Source organism: Pongo abelii, chromosome 22 (genome assembly GCF_028885655.2).
Source record: "Pongo abelii isolate AG06213 chromosome 22, NHGRI_mPonAbe1-v2.0_pri, whole genome shotgun sequence".
NCBI lineage: Eukaryota > Metazoa > Chordata > Mammalia > Primates > Hominidae > Pongo > Pongo abelii.
The window spans coordinates 28630851-28657595 of record NC_072007.2 but is presented as its reverse complement, the minus strand read 5'-3'; positions in this window follow the sequence as shown (position 1 = coordinate 28657595).

Genomic DNA, 26745 nt, shown 5'->3' with positions numbered 1-26745 from the left:
TGAATAAAATCTGGATATTTTAAGTACTGTGGACCTTATTTAAATATACTATTTTAGCTGGCCTTCTCTGATACCACTTTGGTACAGGAACAGTGTATGCTGCCTATATTACTCTGTTCTCACACTGCTATGAAGGAATACCCAAGACTGAGTAATTTATAAAAGAAAGAATTTTAATTGATTCACAGTTACACATGGCTGATGAGGCCTCAGGAAACTTACAATTATGGTGGAAGGCAAAAAAAGAAGTAGGAAACTTCTTCACAGTGTGGCAGGATGAAGGGGGTGCAAGCAGGGGAAATGCCAGACACTCATAAAAACTTCAGATCTCCTGAGACTCACTATCATGAAAAAAAAATGTAGGAAACCATTCCCATGATCCAATTACCACCACCTGGTCCCACCCTTGACATGTGGGGATTATGGGACTTACAACTCAAGATGAGATTTTGGGTGAGGACACAGCCAAACCATATCATGCCACCCCTGACCCCTCCCAAATCTCATGTCCTCACATTTCAAAACACAATCATGCCTTCCAAACAGTCTAACAATGTCTTAATTCATTCTAGCATTAACTCAAAAATCCAAGTCCAAAGTTTCATCTGAGACAAGGCAAGTCCCTTCCTCTTATGAGCCTGTAAAATCAAAAGCAAGTTAGGTTACTTCCTAGATACAATGGGGGTGCAGGCATTGGGTAAACATGCTTGTTCCAAATGGGAAATACTGGCCAAAACAAAGGAGCTGGAGACTTCATGCAAGTCCAAAATCCAATAGGGCAACCATTAAACACTAAAGTTCCAAAATGATCTCCTTTGACTGAGTGTCTCACATCCAGGTCACGCTGATGCAATAGGTGTGTTCCTATGGTCTTGGACAGCTCTGCCCCTGTGGCTTTGCAGGGTATGGCCCCCCTCCCAGCTGCTTTTGTGGGCTGGTATTGAGTGTCTGTGGCTTTTCCAAGTGCACGATGCAATCTGTTGGTGGATCTACCATCCTGTGGTCTGGAGGACAGTGGCCATCTTCTCAAAGCTTCACTAGGGAGTGCCCCAATGGGAACTCTGTGTTGGGGCTACAATCCCACATTACCCTTCCTCACTGCCCTAGCAGATGTTCTCCATGAGGGCCCTAACCCTCAGCAAACTTCTGCCTGGACATCAACACATTTCCATACATTCTCTGAAATGTAGGCAGATGTTCCCAAATCTCAGTTCTTGACTTCTGTGCACCCAAAGGCTCAATACCTTGTGTGACTGTCCAAGGCTTGGGGCTTGCACCCTCTGAAACAATGGCCTGAACTGTAAATTGACCCCTTTTGGCCATGGCTGGGATGCAGAGCACCAAGTCCCAAGACTACACAAAGAAGCAAGGACCTGGGCTTAGTCCACAAAACCAATTTTTTTCTCCTAGGCCTTCAAGCCTGTAATGGGAGGTCCTGCCACAAAAGTCTCTATCATGTCCTGGAGACATTTTCCCTATTATCTCAGTGATTAACATTTGCCTCCTTATTATATATGCAAATTCATTCAGCTGGCTTGAATTTATCCCCAGAAAATGGATTTTTCTTTTCTATTGCATTATCAACCTGCAAATTTTCCAAACTTTTATGCTCTGCTTCTCTTTTAAACCTAAGTTCCAATTCCAAACCATCTTTTTGAGAATTCATGGAACTGAATGCTTTTAAGAGCACTCAGGTCATTTCTTGAATGCTTTGCTGCTTAGAAATTTCTTCCCTCGATACCCTAAATCATTTCAGATACCCTAAATCATTTCTCTCAAGTTCAAAGTTCCATAGATCTTGAGAGAAGGGGCAAAATGCCATAAGTCTCTTTGCTAAAGCATAGCAAGAGTGACCTTTGCTCCAGTTCCCAATAAGTTCTTCATCTCCATCTAAGACAACTTCAGCTTGGGCTACATTGTTCATACAGCATTTTGACCAAAACAATTCAACAAACCTGTGTGAAGTTCCAAACTTTCCTATATTTTCCTGTCTTCTTCTGAGCCCTCCAAACTGTTCCAATCCCTGCCTGTTACCCAGTTCCAAAGTCACTTCCACATTTTTGGGTATCTTTATAGTGGCATCCCACTCTCTGGTGCCACTATAAAGCATGTGGTGCCAATTTGCTGTATTAGTCCATTTTCACATGGCTATGAAGGAATTCCCAAGACTAGGTAATTTATAAAGGAAAGAGGTTTAATTGACTCACAGTTCCACATTGCTGGGGAAGGTTCAGGAATCTTACAGTCAAGGCAGAAGGCAAAGGAGAAGCAGGCACCTTCTTCACAGGGCAGCAGAACAGAGTGAGTGCTTGCAGGGGAAATGCCAGATGCTTATAAAACCATCAGATCTCATAAGAATCACTCATTATCACAAATACAGCACCAGGGGAAACCACCCCCATGATCCAATTACCTCCACCTGATCCCACCCTGGACACCTGGGTATTGTGGGGATTACAATGGAAGATGACATTTTGGCATTGAGTGAATGTTAATCACTGAGATTAAAATGTCTGAGATTAAAATGTGATTTGGCAAACCGTTATCATTGACTTTTACTGCCAGGAAGGGGTAGAAGTCCAGGCTTACCACATAGGCTCTTCTGACACTGCTAAGTTGTGACTTCCTGTTCAACCTGTTAAGTCACCATCCCAAAAGGACAGGTGGGGGTGCCTAATTTCTGCCTGGTAAGGGTGTAAGGTTTGGTTACCCAGTAGGTATTCACTGGTGCACTGGGAATAAGGGCTCCTTCCTCCCTCAAGCATTGTGGTGAGTGGGTAGGTAGAGTGATTATTGTATGAAAATGTTCTGACTTGCTAGGATGTCCCTTTCTTGGCCTTTTGGCTAAACAGATCAATTTTTCTTGAAGCTCTCTGTTTTTGTTCTGAACCCCTTGGCCATGCTGGGTGGGTTACCAGTCCGGTTTACCCACACCAATTATGAGATATACATGGCAAAATAAAATCCAGAGATCTTACTTCTGTGTCATTACCTGTATTTTTTTACTTTGTTTCTTTTTTTTTAATCTTTTACAGGATTCTGTTTGTTTGACATGTAATAGCCAGGATTTTTAGTTGGTCTTAGAAGCAGAAATAGGGAAAAATACTTTGACTTCATTTTCATAAGGCACAATCCCAATTAATTTTTTATTTTAATTTCATGATGTAATAAAACTTGTCTTTGAAATGAATAGTGCTATCACTTTTAGTTAAAGTGATAAGTCTCCTTGCTAAAGCATAGCAAGAGTGACCTTTGCTCCCGTTTCCAATAAGTTCTTCATCTCCATCTGAGACAACTTCAGCTTGGGCTACATTGTTCATACAGCATTTTGACCAAAACAATTCAACAAACCTTACAATTGATGACAATTGTAAGAAAGACAGTGAAGCAGATTTCTCTTTCATGATATCATATCAAAAATATCTCCTGGAGAGTACGAATAGTTTAATATAGCATACTATTAAAATGGTACTGCCTTCAATTAGTTATCAAATGCAATGTATGCATTAATGTCATGTGAAATGATTTTTTTTTTTTTTTTTGAGACGGAGTCTTGCTCTGTCACCAGGCTGGAGTGCAGTGGCGCGATCTCAGCTCTCCAACCTTCGCCGCCTGGGTTCAAGTGATTCCCCTGTCTCAGCCTCCTGAGTAACTGGGACTACAGGCACGCGCCACCAAGCCCGGCTAATTTTTTTGTCTTTTAGTAGAGACAGGGTTTCCCCATGTTGGCCAGGATGGTCTCAATCTCCTAACCTCGTGATCCACCTGCTTTGGCCTCCCAAAGTTCTGGGATTACAGGCGTGAGCCACCACACCCGGCCAAAATGAATTATAAGGTATGACGTAATGATATAAAATAATTGTCACTCAGATAATATTGTGAAACAAATGGAAAGGGGCTTGAGATAAATTCCTTTTCTGGATTGAATAAAAACCTCTAAAAGAAAAAGAAAGGGTAGTTTAAAATGATAATCTATATCTAGATATTCTACGTTCATAACCCAGATATCAATGATTTTGGACAGCTAGAAAAAAGTGGTTACATCCATATATCTTAAAGGTAAACAAACTTTGAACATTTTTAACCTTTCAAGTCCATAAGCAGTATGTGACAATATTTATATTTTTTTTAATAAAAAGAAACATTTGGATTATCAATCATATTCTTAGCCATTTAGGCATTTCAAGTCCCTCAGGATATAGAATTAAGGTAAAATCTTTCTATCTTTTCAGGGAAATGACAAAGTTCTTGTAGTAAGTGCATTTTTTACTTATTTACTTCTTAGAATATTTTTAAAATGGTAAGAGTAATTACAGTTTACTTAACAGAATATTTCACATAATTTTATTTAAGAATATTTGAGTCCAAGACATATTATTACCTTTTTTCTAGTATTAATTATTCTGAATCATGTATTGAATATATGAAACTGATGTACTTTTAAACTTATTTCTTCACAGAAATAAAACTAATAACCAATAAATCAGAGCACAGTTATAAATTAATTTTATATCAATTTAGGCCATTGAGTGTTTTTTTTCCTCAGATAAATGCTAGAGAGTTTTTTAAATAAATGACCAAACATCTTATAAACTGAAACATATAAGGAAAATAGTTTTTAAGACAAATAGGGGTGATAAACTGGGATAATTCAATTACGGTTGTGCCACATTCATCATTTATATTAACAATAATGAATACTGAAATAGCAAGGAGGAAAAAAATCATCATTATTTTAACAGTCCATTGAAGGGAGACAGAACTTACAGAAAGTTTGAATTTTGGTTTCTGAATACTGATGCAGTACTGATTTCCTTTTAGGAGTAGTATGGACAAAAGAAATTAGAAATACTTTTTCTTTGAAGCACCTAACTACAAAGTGTATTATAAGATATAAATATTTGTGAAAAAATGGCATAATAAAAGACTTTTTTCAGACACTATTTATGGAAAAACATTTTACTTTATATAATTTTGTTATAATTAATACAAACATAAGGAAAATTTTTAATAAAATTATTTGTTATATATGTTTTAATCTTAGTTTTTGTTCATTATCATAAAACTCTGACTCATCGGTGTTTTTCCTTCAAAACTCACAATTCTTTTGAAACAAATTTGAGTTAGTGAGAGAAAAGATACATATTTCATTTGAATTTTAGCTAAACCATGTAATTAATTATTCTAATGTTTTTACTTATTAAAAAATATTGATGTCTCTAAAAGTTAACAAACCATGAAATTGAAGACATGTAGAAGTTTACTAACACTTCAGAAAATTCTTCTGAAATATGGGTTTATAGGAGTCACTGATTGAAATAAGCATGAGTATTTACAGGTTTATTTCTATTAATTGAAAAAAATAATTTGATGCTCCAAGATACAAGGCATAGATTTTGAGTAACTTACATCTTATAATCTTATGTATATATAAAATAAGCATATGAATCTTAGCTATTTCTATTATTACTAAAACCTGTGGATATTTTCATTTGTTTCTGTGTCATTATTTTTGGCACAGAGAATGTTTAAGTGCAGGCACCCTACCCAGTTTCTTTTTATTTTACCTTTAATAAAATTAATTAATTAATTAATTTTTTAGAGATGGGGCCTTGCTATGTTGCCCAGGTTGGTCCTGAACATCTGGGCTCAAGCAATCCTTCTTCCTCAGCCTCCCTAGTAGCTGTCACTACAGGCACATAACACCATCATGACAACCCAGATTCTATTCTTGACCTTATCATTTCTCTTTCCTTCCACCCAGTCTCCATGAATCATCGTATCTCTAGCTATGGCTCCAGCTATCATTAATGTCCTTCTGGCTTCCAGCTCTTTAGCACCTTCATAGATTTCTCATAGGCTCAGAGCTGCACTTTCAGCTAGCTACAAGAGACTTCCTCTTGGATTCCATAGGTACATCAAACTTTTGTCCAAATACAATAATCACATTTAAAATGCCTATTCACTTCCCCTCATTACTATAATCTTATTCTGCTCACATAACTGTCTTGCTGTTCCTACTGTCTTAGCAATCACCAGATACACAGTAGACTCTTGAACAACACAGGTTTGAACTGTGTGAGTCTACATATGTGTGGATTTTCTTCTGCCTCTGCCACCCTGAGATGGCAAGACCTACCCCTCCTTTTCCTCCTCCTCATCAGCCTACATACTGTGAAGATGACAAAGATGAAGACCTTTATGATGATCCACTTTTACTTAACAAAGAGTAAATAAACTTTCTCTTCTGTATGATTTTCTTAATAATTTTTTTCTCTAGCTTGCTTTATTATAAAAATACAGTATATAGCACATATAACATACAAACTATGCATTACGTGACTACATTACTGTTTATATTATCAGTAAATCTTCTGATCTGCAGTAAGCTATCAGTGGTTAAATTTGGCTGAGTCAAAAATTATAAGTGGATTTTGACTGGCAGAGCATCAATGCCCCTGACACCCAAATTGTTCAAGGGTCAACTGTACATCATGGCTATAGAGAGAAAGAGAAAGGACTCTGAAGCCACACCACTGGCTCAAGTCCTGGCTTCACCACTTACCAGTCGCATGACCTTAGACAATGTACTAAACCTTTCTGTGGTCCATTTTTATCATATAATATGAGGCAATAGAGATAAATGTATTACCTACATCATAGCATTTTTATGAATATTAATAACATGTTATATTAATTTATTTAGAACAGTGTCATATGTATGTTAGCTATCAGCTATTAACACTGTTCTTTCTTGCTCTGATGAGTAAAATAGCCTCATATTCTTACCTGTTAATACTCTGCCATTTCAAGTCAATTTTTATCAGATGATCACTTCACTTTTCTATTTAAAGTACTTCTATAACATTCATCTAGGTTAAATTTGCTTGAGAAGCCTACAATCTCATGGATGAGCTAGCCCATGAATGTTTATTAGAAGACTCCCGTTAGTCCTTGGATATTCTGGGAAACTGACTTTGAGGTGAAGATTAGCGTGTAATGGGTTCATTAGGAATTGCTCTTGGGATCAACACCAGTGAGGGAAGGGACAGAAATTGAGCAGAAAGACGTTGAGCCGTGACACAGTCACAAAGGAGGCCTCAGCTGAACTTACTCTGAAGCTGAAAAAAGCTTTGGTTTCTCATGCCAACTGAGCAGAGGAGAATGACAATTTATATTATCATGCCAATGAATTGAAGGATGCAGGAAATGACTTCGGTTGTTGTCCCTAAGTATTGTGGTCATTGGTTCTTCACATGAAATGTTATGTTTTTTGTCCTCTGATGCAAAGATAAATACCTTCTAGATGAACAGCTCTTCCTGGTGTCTGACAAAAGAGAGGAAATATTTCCTGTCATCTCCTTCCACCTCACTTTTAAAGACAAACAAGAAGATATTCATCTGTGGGCAAGTTCCTAGTGCATCATGTGGTTCTCATTTTGGGTGCCCTACATGTGTTGTTTACCCACAAGATATCTTCAAAAAATATGTTCATTAAATATTTTACTTTATAATTGAGAGGAATTAAGGGTGAAAATTCATCTTTGTCAGAAATATTATGAAACATGCACATATTCTCATAACACAGTGTGAGATGTAAAGGATTAAAAAAAATCGTGTGTTTCTTTCCTTTATTTTCATAACATACATAAATGATCATTTATGAAAAGAAACATTTAAGCTTTCCCACTGAAACTTTCTAAAGCCTATTTGTCATAGATTTTAAAAAGTAATACTGCATTACAACTAGCCAAGGAAAGCCCCCTCTCTTTCAGGATAAGAATCACCCAGTATTCTTTTCTACCCCTGGGTAAAAAAAAAGAAACATATCCATTTCTAATGTCAAATGATGTCCTGCCACGCAAAGACTGGTTCCTTTTTTACTCAATATATCCACTTTGATACATAGAAGTTGTTACAAAACTTGCAAGTTTTCAGTAGCAATTCTTCTACTAAAAAAAAAGAGTTAAAGACCTCCTACTCAAGTCCCATTGAACATACATTTTGAGATTAATTTTATTATCTCCTTTACTTAAATGATACCTTTGAAATGGGTTTACCAAAAGTATTTTTAAGTGAACCATTTTAGTAGCCACTTGTGCAAATTATAAGATTACTCTCATTATACTATAGCCAACTATAGATTATAACACATAGTCTTACTAATATAGTTATTGGGTAAATTATTTTGTCAGAAATATTCACCACTCTCCTTCACTTTCAGGTGAAGGAATATAGGTTTTGACTTCTTTGAAGTTGAGCTTGATCACGAACTTGCTTTAAGATCAGATTGGGAGGTACATTCTTTCTGCCCTTTGAGGCTGGGCTCAGCCATATAATTTTTTTCAACCAATGGTATTTTAGCAGATATTATATAATATATTATTGAAATATGTTGGGAGTTTTACACCTGAACTTTTTTTTGTCTTTGCCAACACAATGAGAATACACCTGGGCTAGCCTGCTGTCCCAAGAAATAGATGAAAGACAACTGGAATAGAACCATACTCAGGAGAACTCTGTCTAGGTCAGTCTCCCTGCCAGCCAGTCAGTAGACTTATGAGTTAATAAATGCTTGTTAGTACATTCCACTGAGATCTTGTTGTTGTTATTATGGTTGTTATTATATTATTATCACGCAGCATTTTTGTGACAACAGCTAACTCAAAGAGGGACACCATGTTTTAGAGCAACTTTCATTTTGTATATCTCTACCAGCACATTTCAAAAATTTATTCTTATTTTAGTTTCACTATAGTTTACAATAGCAACCTTTTGTATTATGATTAATTTCATGTCAATTTTTAAATTTTGACTCAAGTACTATTGATGGTCACCTAGATGTCACTCTGTTTTAAATAAAATCAAATAACAAATGCATATTTGCTAGATACAATGATTTTAAATAAAAGTAGAAGTGCTGGTTTCTGACCCATAAAATATTTTCTTCTTATGATAAATGTTCTACACTATGAGAACACATATTTTTTCTGTCCCCTTCTACTCTTCACTGTAGTGTAATTTACTTCAATGACACTTGAATTTAACCAATGTAATTTTATTTTAAAAATTGAAAATTTGAATCAATATATCATAAGAATGATTGAATATTCTGCATATTGAAATTAAAAGAAAAATCCACAAGCTCTAAACATTCGATATCAAGCCGACAATACTATCAAAATGCTATACAAAGTCTAAATTTTAAAATTAGAAGTTTTGAAACCTAGACCACAAAATATTAATCTATAGCTGTATCAAATCTCTTTCATCATTTAATTATTCCTTGATGTATCTGAAAAAATGCTTAATTATCATACTGTTATCCAGTTATATATAATAATATTATAAAATAAATATGCATGCCAAAAAATTGCCTGAAAAATATTGGAATGTGATGATCATACTAGACTTTATATTTCTTTGGAAAATGAGCTACCCATGAAACACTCTTAAGAAAACAATTGCAAGAAAATGCATTTCTGCTATTTTTTAATATCAAGGGAAAAGTGAAATATTTGTGCTAAAATGGTACTGAAATAGTGGTCTCCAGTTTACTTCAGACTGAGAATCCAGGGGCTTCATTTTACCATATTGAAATTAGCACAAATAATGACAAAATGTAATGTTCTAATCAAATCAAATATTCTTCTTCACATTCATTTTAGATCTTTCTATGTAAGACAAATAATGATCCTATTTGAAATTTTTCTCATCAGTTGAGGTTGGTTTTTTTGTCTCATGTCTTCTAGGTTGGATATGAGGCAGTCCATATAAGGAAATACCAGGAGTGGAAAGAGAGGAAGCAGAATGTATGTGTTGTATTCGCTTATGACACCATGCATACTAATGTATGTGCTCCTAATTTTTTCACCAGTTAACAATAACTAATCATCTAGGTGAGGAGATGAAAGACAAGTACTATTTACACTGAAAGTTTTGTGTTGGTCATTAATTAGTCAATATTCCCAATAAATGTGTAGGGTTTGATATTTAATTGTCCAGACCAAGATTTAAATAAGAATGAGTAATACAAAGTAACATTTTATTAACCAATGAAATTTTTATAGGCAGTAAATTCGTCTTGTTGGACATTAAAAGATAAGTATTATACTACGAAACTCAAGTTTATGTGTTTGAGTGCTTTTTGATAGATACAAACTTATTAATAATTCATTGTGTTTCTAAATTAACTCTCAAACTTTGGATAAATAAAATTAAGATAATTAAGTCTATTGTTCAATGAGAGAAATCTAGAACTGTGTCTCAGAACTTTTTGCTAAACTTAATAACAAAAGACTGTGCAGTATCCAGGAATAAAAAGTGGGATTATGTTTTTCCAACCACTTCTTATTCATGATTCCATCCTTAGCTGTCTCCTCCAGTTTGAGGGAAAGTAGTATACTTTATTGAATAAAGTATATTCAATAAGCTCATTCAAGGCCTACTGACTTAATATATGTGAAAATATTATTCCTTCAAATAGTAATAAAATATCCCTTTAAAAATGATACATAAATATGATGTAGGATTTGAAAAGTCCCTTAAGTTTCCAGGAAACAAGTATTTCAGTACTCCATGCTCTGCTTTGTATCCTCATCTTGATATTTCTGATCACTTATAATAAAAAGGCTGACTGACCCTGACTTCATCACAGCTTGGAGTTGTTTTCTTGATAGATTCTTATCCAAACCCCATGCAAAAATAATTAGGAGTCCTGCCTTAGACAAAATAATGAAACCCCTTTTCTTGAACTCATACTTTATCATAACTCTTGGCATTCCAGTTTATTTTCCACTCTAGACTCCATGCAGCTTGTAGTGAGGGACTAAATCTAGCTCACAATGAAATTCCCAGTGCTAGAGGGACAAGATGGCCAACAACCAGATGCAGCCAGAAAATGCTGCTCCCATCGAGAGACCAAAAGGCAAACAAACATAATTTGGATGGATCTTCAGAGAGAAAACACCAAGAATATATGGAACCATGACACAGACACTGAGTCTGAAGAAGGAGGAAGCTGGGAACACTGTGCAACATACCCAAATGCTAATGCTAGTTCTCAGCCCTGAATGGCTCCTGGGGAAGAGAGCCTGTCCAGAAATGGTGTGGCCTATCTTCCTGCCCCAGCCTCTGCTCAAGGAAATACACCCCAGAATATCCACTTTCGGAGCAAAATAAATTCCCAAGCACAGTGCCAGTGATCCGAGGGGACTTCCCCAATGCCCAGGAGCAAACCTGGTGAGAGTGTAACCTTTCTCCCCCAACTCACTGCAGTGAACAGCTGCAAACCCAGGAAATAAAAAGGAGCCACGTGGTTAAGAACTTACCTACTGGCAGTTACTCTAGATAGCCATCTGCTGGATAGTTGCCCAAACTACACCACCAAAAATATTTTGCTAATATACTGTCCCATGAAACCAAGGGTAAGAATTCAGCCATAAATGAAGACCACGTACAGAGTTTTAGCCCTCTACAAACATCCATAAACAAAACCAACTGACTCCAATTAAATTACACCACAATTAAAGGAACAACAACCCTCCAAGATGAGAAAGAATTAGCACAAGAACTTAAGCGGCTTCAAAGGCCAGAGTGTCCCCTTAATCCAAGTTGACCAGAACAGCATCAATGGTCCGTAACCAGTCTAAAATGGCAGACAGAATACAGAATCTGGAGGGCAAAAAATTTAATGGAGATTCAGGAGAAAGTTGAAACCCAATCCAAAGAAGTCAAGAGATTCAGTAAAATGATCCAAGAGCTGAAATAGCCATTTCAAGAAAGAAAGAAGAAAACTGAACTTATAGAGCTGAAAAATTCACTACAATCATTTTATAATTCAATCAGAAGTATTGATGGCAGAACAGACAAGCTGAGAAAAGAATCTCAGGAGCTTGAAGACTAGTTCCTTGAATCAACTCATTCTGACAAAATAAAGAAAAAAGAATTTTAAAAAATGAATAAAACCTCTGAAAATACGAAATTTTGTAAAGAGAAAAATCTATGACTCATTGACATTATTGATAGAGAAGGAAAGAGAATAAGCAATTTGGAAAATATATTTGAGGAGATAGTCCATAAAACTTTTCTAATCTCTCTAGACAGAATGACATGAAAATTCAGGAAATACAGAGAACCACAACTAGATGCTATATAAGATTACTATAACAAAGGCACATAGTCATCAGATTCACTAAGGTCAGTGGAAAAAAAATTAAAGGCAGCTAGAAAGAAGGAGCAGGTTACTTACAGAGAGAACTCCATCAGGCTAGTAGAAGACCTCTCAGCAGAAACCTTATAAGCCAGAAGAGATTGGAGGCCTATTTTCAGTTGTCCTTGAAGCAAAGAAATTCAGTCAAGAATGTCATATCCTGCCAAACTAAGCTTTGGAAGTGAAAGATAAATAAAATTGTTTTAAGACAAGCAAATTCTGAGGGAACTTATTTCAACTAGACCATCCTTACAGGAAGTTTTTAAAGAAGTCTTAAATATGGAATTGAAAGAAGGACACCTGCTACCACAAAATCATACTTAAGCACATAGCACACAAACAAAGCAACTACATGATCAAGCCTACATAACAACCAGCTAACAACATGACAGAATCAAAATCTCACATATCAATACTAACCCTGAATGCAAATGGGCTAAATGCCCCCCTTCAAAGACAAAATTGCAAGCTGAATCAAAAGACAAGACCTCACCATCTGCTGTCTTCAAGAGACCTATTTCACATGTATTGATACCCACAGGCTCAAAATAAAGGGATGAAAAAATATCTATTATGCAAATGAAAAACAGAAAAAAGCAGGAGTTACTATTTTTATGTAAGATAAACAGACTAAAAATGAATAACACTTTAGAAGGAAAAGGAAGGATATTACAAAATGATAAAGTGTACAATTAACAAGAAGACTTAACTATCCTAAATCTATACACACCGAATATTGGAGCACTCAGACACATAAAGCAATTTTTTTGATGTATGAAAAGGCTTAGACAGCCAACAACAATAGTGGGAAACTTCAATACCCCACTTACAGCATTAGCCATATCATTGAGGCAGAAAAGTAACAAAGATGCTCTGGACTTAAACTTGGCACTTTCTAATACACATCTACAGAACATTCCACCCAACAACTACAGAGTATGAATTATTTTCATTTGCATATGGAACAAATTCTAAGACTGACCACATGCCCAGTCATAAAGCAAGTGTCAATAAATTCAAATTTTGTAATCATACCAATCAAACTCTTGGACCATAGTGCAATAAAAACAGAAATCAATATCAAGAAGATCTTTCAAAACTACATATGGAAATTAAACAACTTGTTACTGAATAACTTCTGGGTGTACATAAAAATTAAAGCAGAAATTTTTTAAAAACTTTGTGAAATTAATGAAAATACTAACAAACACCAGACAACTTACCAAAATCACTGAGATACAGCTAAAGCAATGTGAAGAGGAAAGTTTAAAAGACTAAATGCCATCATCAAGAAGTTAGAAAGATCTCAAAGTAACAATCTAACTTGCATCTCAAGAAACTAGAGAGAAAAAAAAAAAGAGCAGAACAACCCCAAAGCAAGCAAAAGAAAAGGAATAACTTAAATGAGAGAAGAACTAAATGAAATTGAGATGCAAAAATCCATATAAAGGACCAATGAAATCGAATTGGTTTTTCAAAAGAGCAAATAAGATTGATGGACTACTAGCTAGATTAACAAAAAAAGAAGATCCAAATAAGTACAATCAGAAATGACAAAGATAACATTATAACTGATTCAACAGAAATGCAAAAGGTCCTCAGAGACCACTATGCACATGAATTAGAAAATCTAGAAAAAATGGACAAATTCCAGGAAACACAGTCTCTCGTGATTGTATCAGAAAGTGATTGAAACCCTAAATAGACCAATATCAAGTTCTGAAATTGAATAAGTAACATAATACCTGCCAACCAAAAGAAACCCTGGATGAAATGGATTCACAGCCAAATTCTACCAGATGTATGGAAAAGAACCGGTACTAATCCTACTGAAACTATCCCCAAAAATCAAGGAGAGACTCCTCCTTAATGCATTTTATGAAGCCAGTATTAGCCTGATAACAAAAACTGCAGAGGTGCAATGAAAAAAGAAAACTTCAGGGCAATATCCATGATGAACATAGATATGAAAATTCTTCACAAAATACTAGCAAACTATAGCCAGAAGCACATCAAAAAGTTAACTCACCATGATCAAGTAGGTGTTATTCCTGAAATTCAAGGTTGGCTCAACACACACAAATCAGTACATGTAATTAACCTCATAAACAGGATTAAAAGCAAAAAACATAGAATTGTCTCAATAGACACAGAAAAAGCTTTTGATAAAATCCAACACCCCTTTATAATAAAAACTCTCAACACATTAAATATCAAAGGAACATATCTCAAAATAATAAGAGCCATTTTTAACAAATCGATAGCCAACATTACACTGAACAAGCAAAGGCTGGAATCATCACCCCTAAGAACTGGAACAAGACAAGGATGACCATTCTTACAACTATTTAACATAGTACTAAACGTCCTAGTCAGAGAAATCAAGCAAGAGAAAAAATAAAAGGCATCTGAATATGAAAAGAAGAAATCAAGTTTTCTTTGCTGATGATATGACTCTGTATCTCAAACACCGAAGACTCCATCAAAAGGCTCCTAGAACTAACAAAAGACTTTAGCAAAGTTTCAGGGTACAAAATCAATGTACAAAACTGAGTAGCATTTCTATCCACCAATAATGTCCAGGCTGAAAGTCAAATCAACAGTATGAACCCATTTACACTAGCCACAAATAAAATGAAATACCTAGGAATACAGCTAACCAAGGAGGTGAAAGATCTCTACCAGGAGGAGTATACAAAACACTACTGAAAGAAATCAGAGACAATGCAAATAAATGCCAAAACATTCCATGCTCATGGATTGGAAACATCAATATTGTAAAAATAGCCATCCTGCTCAAAACAATGTACAAATTCAGTGCTACTCCTATCAAACTACCACAATCCCTTTTCACAGAATTAGGCAAAACCACCAAAATCCATATAGAACCAAAAAGGAACCCAAATAGCCAAAGAAATCTTTAAAAACAAAGCCAGAAGCATCACATTACCTGAATTCAAACTACGTTATTATGCTACTGTAACCAAAACAGCATGGTACTGGTACAAAAATAAACAAATAAGCCAGTAGAACAAAACAGAAAACTCAGATATAAAGCTACATACCCACAGCCATATAATCCTCAAAATGGATGACAAATAAAAGCAATGGGGAATGGACTCTGTATTTAATAAATGGTGCTGGAATAACTGGCTAGCCTTATTCAGAAGAAAGAAACTGGACCTCTACCTTTCACCATACACAAAAATTAACTAAAGATGAGTTAAAGATTTAAATGTAAGACCTCAAACTATAAAAATCCTAGAATAAATCCTAGTAAATACCCCTCACAACATCAATCTTGGCTAATAATTTTTGGCAGTCCCCAAAAGCAATTGCAACAAAAACAAAAGTTGACAAGTGGGGCCTATTAAAGTAAAGAACTTCTTCACAGCAAAAGAAACTATAAACAGAACAAACAGACAACCTACAGAATGGGAGAACATATTCACCAACTGTACATTCAACAAAAGTCTAATACCCAAAATCTATAAAACCTTTAAAAAGCAACTAGCAAAAAATAACCCCTTTAAAAATGGGCAAAGGACTTTTGAACAGAAATTTCTCCACATAAGACATACAGATTGCCAACGAATATGTGAAAAAGTGGTCATGATCACTAATCATCAGATAAATGCAAATCAAAACAACAATAAGATACCATTTAGCAGCAGTCAGAATGGTTATTATTAAAAACTCAAAAAAAATTCTGATGCAAGCAAGGCTGCAGAGAAAAGGGAATGCTTATATGCTGTTGGTGGAAATGTAAATTAGTTCACACTGGAAAGCCATTTGGAGATTTCTCAAAGAACTTAAAACAGAGCTACCATTTAACCCAGCAATTCAACCCAAAGGAAAACTAATCATTATACCAAAAAGACACATGCACTCACATGTTCATCATCGTGCTGTTCACAATAGTAAAGACATGGAATCAACTTAGATGCCCATCAATGATGTATTGGATGAAGAAAAATGTGGTACATATTCACCATAGAATACTATAATATGTAGCCATAAAAAAGAATGAAATCATGTCTTTTTTAGCAACATGGATGGAGCTAGAGGCCATAATCCTAAGTGAATTAACACAGAAACAGGAAACAAAATACTTTACATTCTCACAAGGGGGAGCTAAACTTTGAGCACATATGGACATAAACATTGGGACAATAGACACTGAAGACTACTAGAAGGGAGAGCGACATGGGTTGAAAATTACTATTGGGTACTGTGCTCACTAGCTGAGTGATGGGATTTTTACCTTAAACCTCAATATCACATAATATGCTCTTGTAAGAAAACTGTCAGATAGGTAGACTGCAAAAATTTTCTCTCATTCTGTAGGTTGCCTGTTCACTTTGATTTTAGTTTCTTTGCTGTGTGGAAACTCTTTAGTTTAATTAGATCCCATTTGTCAATTTTGACTTTCGTTGCAATTGCTTTTGGCATTTTCATCAGGAAGTCTTTACCCATGCCTATGTCCTGAGTGGTATTGCCTAGGTTTTCTTATAGGGTTTTTATGGTTTTGGGTTTTACATTTAAGTCTTTAATCCATCTTGAGTTAATTTTTGTATAAGGTGTAAGAAAGCAGTCCAGTTTCAGTTTTCTTCATATGGCTAGCCAATTTTCCCAGCACCATTTATTGAACAGGAAATCCTTTTCCCATTGCTTGTTTCTGTCAGGTTTGTTGAAGATCAGATGGTTGTAGATGTCTGGTGTTATTTCTGAGGTCTCTCTTCCATTCCATTGGTCTATACATCTGTTTTGGTACCAGTACCATGCCGTTTTGGTTACTGTCGCCTTGTAGTATACTTTGAAGTCAGGTAGTGTGATGCCTCCAGCTTTGCTCTAATATCCAGAATCTACAAGAAACTCTAACAAATTTACAAGAAAAAAAACAAACAACTCCATCAAAAAAGTGGGCAAAGCATATGAACAGACACTTCTCAAAATAAGACATTTACATGGCCAACAGAAATATGAAAAAAAGGCTCAACATCACTAATCATTAGAGAAATCCAAATCAAAACCACAATGAGATACCATCTCATGCCAGTCAGAATGGTGATTATTAAAAAGTCAAGAAACAGTAGATGCTGGTGAGGCTGTGGAGAAATAGGAACGCTTTTACACAGTTGATGGGAATGTAAATTATTTCATCCATGTGGAAGACAGTGTGGCAATTCCCCAAGGATTAGAACCAGCAATACCATTTGACCCATTAATCCCATTACAGAGTATATACTCAAATGAATGTAAATAATTCTACTATAAAGACACATGCACGTGTATGTTTATTGCAGCACTATTTACAATAGCAAAGATATGGAACCAACCCAAATGCCCAACAATGACAGACTGGATAAGGAAAATGTGATACATATATACATAATACTATGCAGCCATAAAAAGCAATGAGATCATGTCCTTTGCAAGGACATAGATGAAGCTGGAAGCCATTATCCTCAGCAAACTAACAAGGAGCAGAAAACCAAATACTGCATGTTCTCACTCATAAATGGGAGTTGAGAATACATGGACACATGGCGGGAAACAACACAACAGGGCCTGTTTGGGGTTGGGGGATGAAGAGAGGTAACTTAGAGGATGGGTCATAGGTGCAGCAAACCACCATGGCACACGTATACCTATGTAACAAACCTGCACGTTCTGCATATGTATCCTGTAAAATAAAAAATAACTAAAAAATAAATAAATAATAAAAAAGAAACAAGCACATGTGCCACCTGTATCTGAAATAAAAGTTGAAATTAAAAAAAAAAAGATTTTCAGTGCCGACACGTTATCCAAATATAGTAAATGCTCCATAAACATTTGGTGTATAAATGGAACTCCTGCTAAGTGAGGGGAGTTGTTGACAATTAGGAATTAGAAATCACCTTTGAACCTAATTAATTTGCATAAATTTTTTTTCCCCTGAAGAGTATTTCAACTCAAATTTTATTTCCTCTTGCTTTTTTTTCTTAATGTATTATATTCTAACTTCTATTGGTTTCAAAAGAAAAACCAACAGAAATCTCAATAACTTAAGAGTAACAACTAAAAAGCTTTTGAAAGGAACATTTTTTGGTGTTTAATTACTGGACCAAATAATAACTAAAAGATATCCAAACAGCTAACATATGAAGAGACTGTGTCTTCAAGAAGATGCTGGTTTTTATATACAGAACTTCAATGTCATGTGTTTGGAAGGAATGCTGTACGTGGAGTGAAGGCTGGAGGTAGGGAAGGATACAAGTGCCCATTTGTATTACTTAGGATTGTCCGGAGCAGCAGTACCAGTAGAAAACATATATATAGATAAGACAGTTATTTTAAGGAAATGACTCATGTGATTATGAAGACTGGAAAATCCAAAATATGCAGGGTGTGTCAGCAGGCTAGAGACCCAGAGAAGAGCCAGTGCTGCAGTTCAAGTCAAAAGGCAGTCTGCTGCAGAATTCCCTCTTATTTAGAAGTCAGTCTTATGTTCTATTTATTACAGGTCTTTAGCTGATTGGATGAGTCCTTACCACATCATGAAGGACAATCTGCTTTACTCAAAGCCCACAAGTTTAAATGTTTATCACATCCAAAAACCTTCACAGAAACACCAAGACAAATATTTGTTTACCAATCTGGGAGCCATGGCCTGGACAAGTTGATACATCAAATTAACCATACCACTGATAAAGTACGTTAATATAATTATTTGTACTTTATTTTGAGAGTAATTGGTTGGCTTTTGCAAACAAGCAGGTGTTAAGATTTGCATTTTAGAAAAGCCTTGTTTGTAGTAACAATGAAGGCCAGAGGCCAGAGGCCAGAAGGAAGTTGGATGACAGTTAAAAGCATTGCTTTAGTTCAAGGAAAAAGCAACAAGAAACTGAATTAGGGTTGATGGAGGAGCAAAGGAGAGAGATATTTACTAGACTGAATAGAAAAACATGGTGAATATTTATATAAGGGAGGTGAGAAATTGTGAAGAATTTGTTACTCTGTATTGAGTAACTGAAGAGAAAGTTGTTCTCATAAAAATAACTAAGAGAAAAAGGTTTTATGACACATTATGAGCTCAGTGTCATTTATATTTAAATCACAGTAATTCATTTTTTGTATGATCTAATTCAAGAGAAAGATGAAAAGAGTAAATTTGACCAGGGCAAGCCAGGTGGTTGGGTATAATGCCTAGAAATAAAAACTAATCACTAAAAATTAGCCATTTATAATGTGTAGACAACTTATATTCCTCTCTACAGATTAAAATAAACTAATTAGAGCAATTTTTTATCCATTCTTCATGAACTGAAAGGGTCTTTGTTCTGATCTTTCAAAAGATAATACAGTCTAGCCTTTAAAGCTGTCTAGAATATAGTTGAGGGTTATTTTTAGTCAACACATTAGACACATTGCTGTAGTCTGCATTTCTCATCAAAGAATATGAATAGGCAGTAAATTCAAAGCACAAAAACTGCCATGAAAGAGAAGACTAATAAGGAAGAATTGTCATTTACTTTCAAATCCACATGGTTTATTTTAAATGGAGCTAGAAAGTATTTGAATTAGGCAATAAAATACACATCTGTAATGCTACCTTTTTCAAAAATCCTTTTCTGTTTGGGTCTTTCTTCTTATTCCAATGTGTATATTTAACACAAATAAATAAATAAATAAAATCCACAGTAAGCATTTTCAAGGAACTCATTCTGAAATTTATATTTTGTAAGGCACCTGAAATTATTTTAACAATATCTACTAGTGAAATGTAAGACGATATTACATCAAGATTATGTAATTCTTCAGAATTCAATTTTTGAAAATTTCAGAAACTTTATTTCTTTACCAGAGTGATTGCGAGCAACAATGACTTGGGGAACTGGGAGGAAGTTTGGCTTGGTTATCTGACTTGCTTGGGTTAAAAAAAAATCACTAATTTCAATAATTGGTGATAGTACCATTTATGAAAGTATCACCTGTGGCCCCATAAAATGCAGTGGTCAAGGAGGACAATACTTTGAGAGACTAAGTGGCTACTACCACGAAAACCTATGAAAAGTATATCAACCTCAGCTTCTGCACTACGCATCTGTTCCCTTGCTTTGCTTTCTCGACAGAGTAATCGTAGCAAAGGTTGCCTCATACCTGAGAAAATAGAAACAGGTCATTAATTTCTACTATCACTACAGCCACATATCACAGATGCCTGCAGATGGCACTGACTGGTGACGAGCCTGCATGCCTCTGGTCCAGCTCTTCTGGATTGCAGTTACTCTGGAGAGGCCAAATTAGGTGATCTGGACTTGTGGTGAGGCGAGATCACTCCATGTGGGGCTGGAGGGAACCCAAGGATGAATTCTTCTTCTTTATTCCCTTCAGATTGATTGTTCTGAAATACAGTCATTCGGATGCCCCTATTAAGACCCATCCCACTCAGAGCAAGCAGTTATGCTTGCTATCAATCTTCAGTGGGCACCGTAACACTCCCAGCCATATTTTCCCTCCTTACTTTCTTACATTGTTTTCTTCCTAGGATTATGCTCCCTAATAAAGTTTTAACACATAAGCTTTGCTTCAGGATCTGTTTTTTAGGGAATCTTGAGAAAGACAAAGAGGTTAAGAAATTCAAGTTCCCTGGTGTGAGATATTTCCTCCTAATATTACAAGTAGCTTGGAGCTGTGCTCCAAGTTGAAAACAGGGGCACTCCATAAATGTGCTCATATTTTTCATTTTCCTTAGGCTTAGATGGGCTGAAAACCAAACCCAGCTTTTAGAATGTCAGGTTTTAACATCAGCTGAATTCACAGCTTCCTCAAATCTCTTGTAAAATCTAGGCTATTGATTCAGGAAATAGAGAATAATGGAATATGTGTGTCTAAAAATAACAAAAAGATGCACAGATCATGGAACCCACCACCTGCAGTGAGCATCTCTTGCCAGATGAAGTAGTCTATTCTCTTAGTCTAAGAAGGCTGTCCCTCGTTTTCTTTAACAATCCTTGGTAATTTCACAAGTACAGATTGAGGTCTTTTGTTTTTTGTTTTTTGTTTTTCAAAGAGCAGCCGGAATGTAAGAATTTGTGTGACCCACGTCAATTCTCTTCCAAATCTTCTCGCAGCTCCCATAGGATTATTGTTTGCTCCACCACTGGAATAAAACCATCCTCCAAATGAGGAGCTGGGTGCAGGTGATGGAAACATGAACTGAGTCATGGAAAGGGAAATGAGACAATTTATCCTTCAAACTAAAACACATTCAAGAGTATTGAAGACACCCCAAGTACTTCAAATGATTTCATTTCTGAATACCTATTTGTTAGTTCAAATTTTACTTCTATAGTGGACCTATAGAACAATGTTCAAAATTATCTTAGATATAAAATTCTATCTGTAAACAATACATGCATGCATATCCACACATAAGCACCCTCAGTAAAATAACATTAGATGCTTATTTCTCTCTAGTATGTAAACATTAAAAATGGCAGTGTTGGTACTTGCTCATGATTTCTTTTCTTTTTTTTTTTTTTGAGACGGAGTCTTGCTCTGTCGCCCAGGCTGGAGGGCAGTGGCACGATCTTGGCTCACTGCAAGCACTGCCTCCTGGGTTCACGCCATTCTCCTGCCTCAGCCTCCTGAGTAGCTGGGACTACAGGTGCCCGCCACCATGCCCGGCTAATTTTTTAATTTTTAGTAGAGACGGGTTTTCACCGTGTTAGCCAGGATGGTCTCGATCTCCAGACCTCATGATCCGCCCGCCTCAGCCTCCCAAAGTGCTGGGATTACAGGCGTGAGCCACCACGTCTGGCCTCATGATTTCTATTGTGTGCTTTAATTTATTTATATATATATATTTATATATATATTTCATAATATGCTACTGGTTTTATTTCTAGAAGTTTTTTCAATGTTTTTAATGTTTTTATAGAATAACCAATGGTATATTCTGAAAAGTTGCATTATATGGTTGACAAATTATTTACATATCCTATTATTTTTAACCAAGAAATACTCAGTCTACAGACGCTGAGACATGGTGAATGCAGGGCAAATTTATTAAATGGAAGATATTTTCAATTCTTTCTTTTTGCATTTAAATGGATGGATATATCAACCTAAATATTTTTCATAGTTGCTATTTTTTGCCTTTGTTCAGATAAACTTTCTTCAGCAAATATGAACGTAATACCTAATTTAGATGCTGCAAACTCATAGGGCTTTCACAATTTCATTTCAATCTGTTACAGAATATAAATTTGTCCTATTAAAAATAAGTGCTCTTTAAAAAAAAACCCTCTCACAAGAAAATATATTACAAAGCCAATTATAGGACTTCAGAATAAATGTTTTATACAGCTTGAGCTCCCTTTGTATAATTTATCCAAATTCTCTCATCCTTTTATAAGGGGAAATTTTTCAATGTCTCCTTGTTTGCAATCTTTGTTTTCAATAATTGGTATTTATTTCCTATAAGCTTCAAAAGCTCAATGTTTGAGGTATTCTATTGAATTTTCTAATTCATTTACAGGCTTCCAAATAATGTTTAAAAATAATGATAAATAAGAATGAATTTATCTAGAAGTATGTTCAATAATATAATATATTTTTATTGTTATTATATGTAGAGTATCCTTCACATTCTCAAACATAATCTAAGAGTCTATATTGAGATGCTAAAGGCTTCTTTTATAAATTATCAACTTTATCACAAAAATACTGTAATTTGTTTAGTTTCATCATGTACGTAAGCATATGTATACATACCCACGAATGAGTGATGCTTGTAGAAAATCAGTTTCAAATAATTAAGTGTATTATTTGAATTATTTGATTCTTAATACAGTATAGATGATCTCATCTTTACAAACACTAAATTTTGTTTTTGTGCTATAAATCCAGGAACAATTCAATTCAATTTTTAGTATTGTATTAGACTTACAGTATCATTTACGAAATATTAAAGGTTGTACTGTTGACTTTATGAACTTTCTAAATTTACTGTGATTCCATGAATTGACTGTTTTATTTTAACTAACACAACTGATTTCCTATTTTAAGCATCTGATGACACTGCTTAAAACATAATATCATTTAACTATTTGTAAATGCTTCTTTTGAACGTAATGAAGCCAACACATTAACCAATATTTATTAACGTTTATATATGCTTAAGAAAAACTTTGCAGGCTGGGAGCGGTGGCCCATGCCTGTAATCCCAGCTCTTTGGGAGGCCGAGGTAGGCGGATCACTTGAGGTCAGGAGCTCGAGACCAGCCTGGCCAAAAAGGTGAAACCCCATCTCTACTAAAAATACAAAAATTAGCTGGGTATGGTGGCACATGCCTGTAATCTCAGCTACTTGAGAGGCTGAGGCAGGAGAATCGCTTGAACCCGGGAGGCAGAGGTTGCAGTGAGTTGAGAGCGCACCACTGCACTCTAGCTGGGGGGATAGAGTGAGACTCTCTCTCAAAAAAAAAAATAAATAAAAAATAAATAAAATTGAAAAATAAATAAATAAATAAAATATAATTTTAAAAACTTTGCATCAAAAATAATTGAAAATCAGAAAACTAGGTAAAACTTATTCTTCTAATACAATATGTTAAAGCACTTTTAGCAACTATTTGTTTTGAATTATCTTTTTGGGTATAAATTTTATTTCCTTTCTTTTTCCTTCTTTTCTATTTTCTTCTTTTTTGTTGTTTCTTGGACTATTCAGGTTTTTAATAGAATCTTGAACTAAATTTGTTAGATTATCAAGTGTGTAAGATATAAGCAAATATAAATATGTAAGTTTGCATTTGCTAATTGTCTTCCCTTAAAAATAATTCACTCTTCCTAGACTTGTAAGTATTCTCAACTATATGTCTTCAAATAAGTTGAAATATAATTTTTTAAATTTCCTAATCTGTAGGTAATTCCCCTTTCTCATTAATGACACTGTCATTGTACCATCGTTCTTCTTCCTTCCTTCCTTCCTCCCTGTCCATTCCTTTCTTGCTCTCTTTTTCCCATTCTCTCTCTCTCTCGTTTTCTATTTCTCTTTCTCTCTTTAACAGGTTTTCCAAAATATAATCTATATTTCTCATCTCATTCAGAAAAAGTCTGGATAACATTTATTATTAAATTTTATAATTCATACATGTTTATATTTAGTTATGAGAATGGTTTCATTTTGTTAATTTAGAATTTACTTATTTTCTAGTTCCTTGTACTGAATATTTCTTATATTTTAGAAGTTTTAGCACATGTGTGCTGTATGACAAAAAGCGTATTAGGTGCTGGGGAGGTCACAGATTTTAATGCTTAACTACAGATTTTCAAGTAGATGCTGACGCTTTTTTTGCAGATTTATGTCTCCCTACTGTCATTTGCTTAAATGACATGACTATAGCCTACTGGCGAATATTGTATGCAAGGCCTATGTTTATTCTTGTTGTCCTGAGAAGTAGAAAAATCAGTACTTAATGTTTTCTTAAATACGACATTAAGCATCTTGCTATCAAGTTATTTCATTGCAAAATAAAAATGTATCTATAACAATAAAATAAATACCTGCAGATTTCCACTCTGTAATAAATAATAAATCCGTTGTAGCAAGATCACTCACATTACTTTCTGTAAGTTGTTCTGCAACACTGCACAGACACTCTTCTCTGCTGATACATACACTGGAGATTTCCCATATGTCCTGCTGATCCTGCTTATGGGCAGACTTGTGGCTTGTAACTAAGCCATAATACAGCAGGCTGGAGCACCACGTGGCTGACAGGGGCAGCAATATCAAATAAACCTCCCAGACCACCCAAGTACCAAAAAGGTCTCATTTTCTGTTTTTTGTTTTGTTTTGGTTTTTGGTTTTTGTTTTTTGTTTTTAACTATAAGCATAATTTATTTGAACAATTATGCCCTTCATGCTATTCTTGAAAGGTTGGTGTTAGCTACTTTGCATCTGGGAAGTTATTACTGGAGACATTTCAAATTTATCATCCTGTTAGTAAAGTGTTCCACACAGCACTGGTCAAAACCATAACAGATGTTGGATACAATGGAACCTCAATAACCTACTAATGTTCTGAATGTTTCATTAAATAAGCACATTTAAGCTTATTGCTATCAAGTTATTTTGTCAGGTTATATGACATTTAATAACAATACTATTTTTTAAATTGGAAATAAATGTGTCAGAAGGAGACCAGGATGACAGGATGACAGGTGTAAACAATAATTGTTCTGAGATATCCAGAGTGTATAGTCATCCTAGTAGTGAAACAGAGAAATAAAAACTTTGGTTAAAGTCTGCCTTTCAGCCAGGTGCAGAAAAATATCTTTACCTTCTTCATGTATTTCTGTATATTGCCTCATGAACTACTTTATTGTGCATACATTTTTTAATTCAATTTCCTCTTTTGCCATATTTTTTGTTCACTGTTTCGTCTAGGTAGATATTTGTCTCTGTAGAGATTAATTTTTTGTACAACCCATTGGTTAGAGAATATTGAAATGAGAGTTGATGTCATTCAGATATTCTGCAACCTGGGATAATCTCTAAACAGATGGATGAGAATTTTAGTTGTTCTATGTTTGAGTTAAAAACATTTCTTGTTATTCAAATGAGAGTTCCATATATGTATATGTAGAAGTATTTATGTAATGTTGGATAGTTAAACAGATGGACTTCAGCACATTTATTATATTTGTCACTGAAGCTTCTGACATCTTATCTTTTATTTGGGTAATTTCCAACTTCTGAGACTTGGGGAGTGGTAAGTAAGCAATTTTGCCACTTTAGAAATAAAAAATATTAGAAGTTTGCCTTGCCAGGCTTTCTTACAGCTAAGGAGCATGCACAGATTCCAGGTTTCATTCATCGGATGTATTGATAGATTTTATAACAGTACTCAGTGATTTAAAGAAGCTGGAAAATAAAGATTTCTCATTCTCATCAATGGTCACTATAGCAAACTGTATTTCCTGATGAGTAGTGGCCAGGACCAATTCTATTGGGGAGGAAGCTGGAGTGTCTAACATTCAAAGTTAGCAGCAGACCTATCCTGTATCTACCAGTTCTGTGGTAAAATTTTGTCATAATTCTCCACTGGATTTTCTTCATGTCCAGCTCTCTGGCTCATCTAGCTATAGGTGACATACTCAGGATATTTCAGCACACTTTTTCCTTTTGAACAACATACAATTGATTCCTGTTGCATCTAACTAAGAATCCAGACACTACATACTTCAGTAGTTATTCTTAGAAATAAGACTCAAGAATATATGACGACTTTTGTCTATAATGCACAAACAATGTTACAAAGTCCTTTTTTCCTTAGATAACTGTTTTATAATGTTTTTGTCACATTATAGGCTCAGAGGAAAAAGCAATATCCCACTAGAGTAAGTTCTGTCTTTAAATACAATCTTTTAAATTCTGGGTAGAGCAGTCACCAGCCTTTGCATCAGCAAGGAATCACAAATAAAAAGAGCGGTGTTGATTTTTATGGTAAGTTATCCTTAAGAATCTATGATCAGGAATTT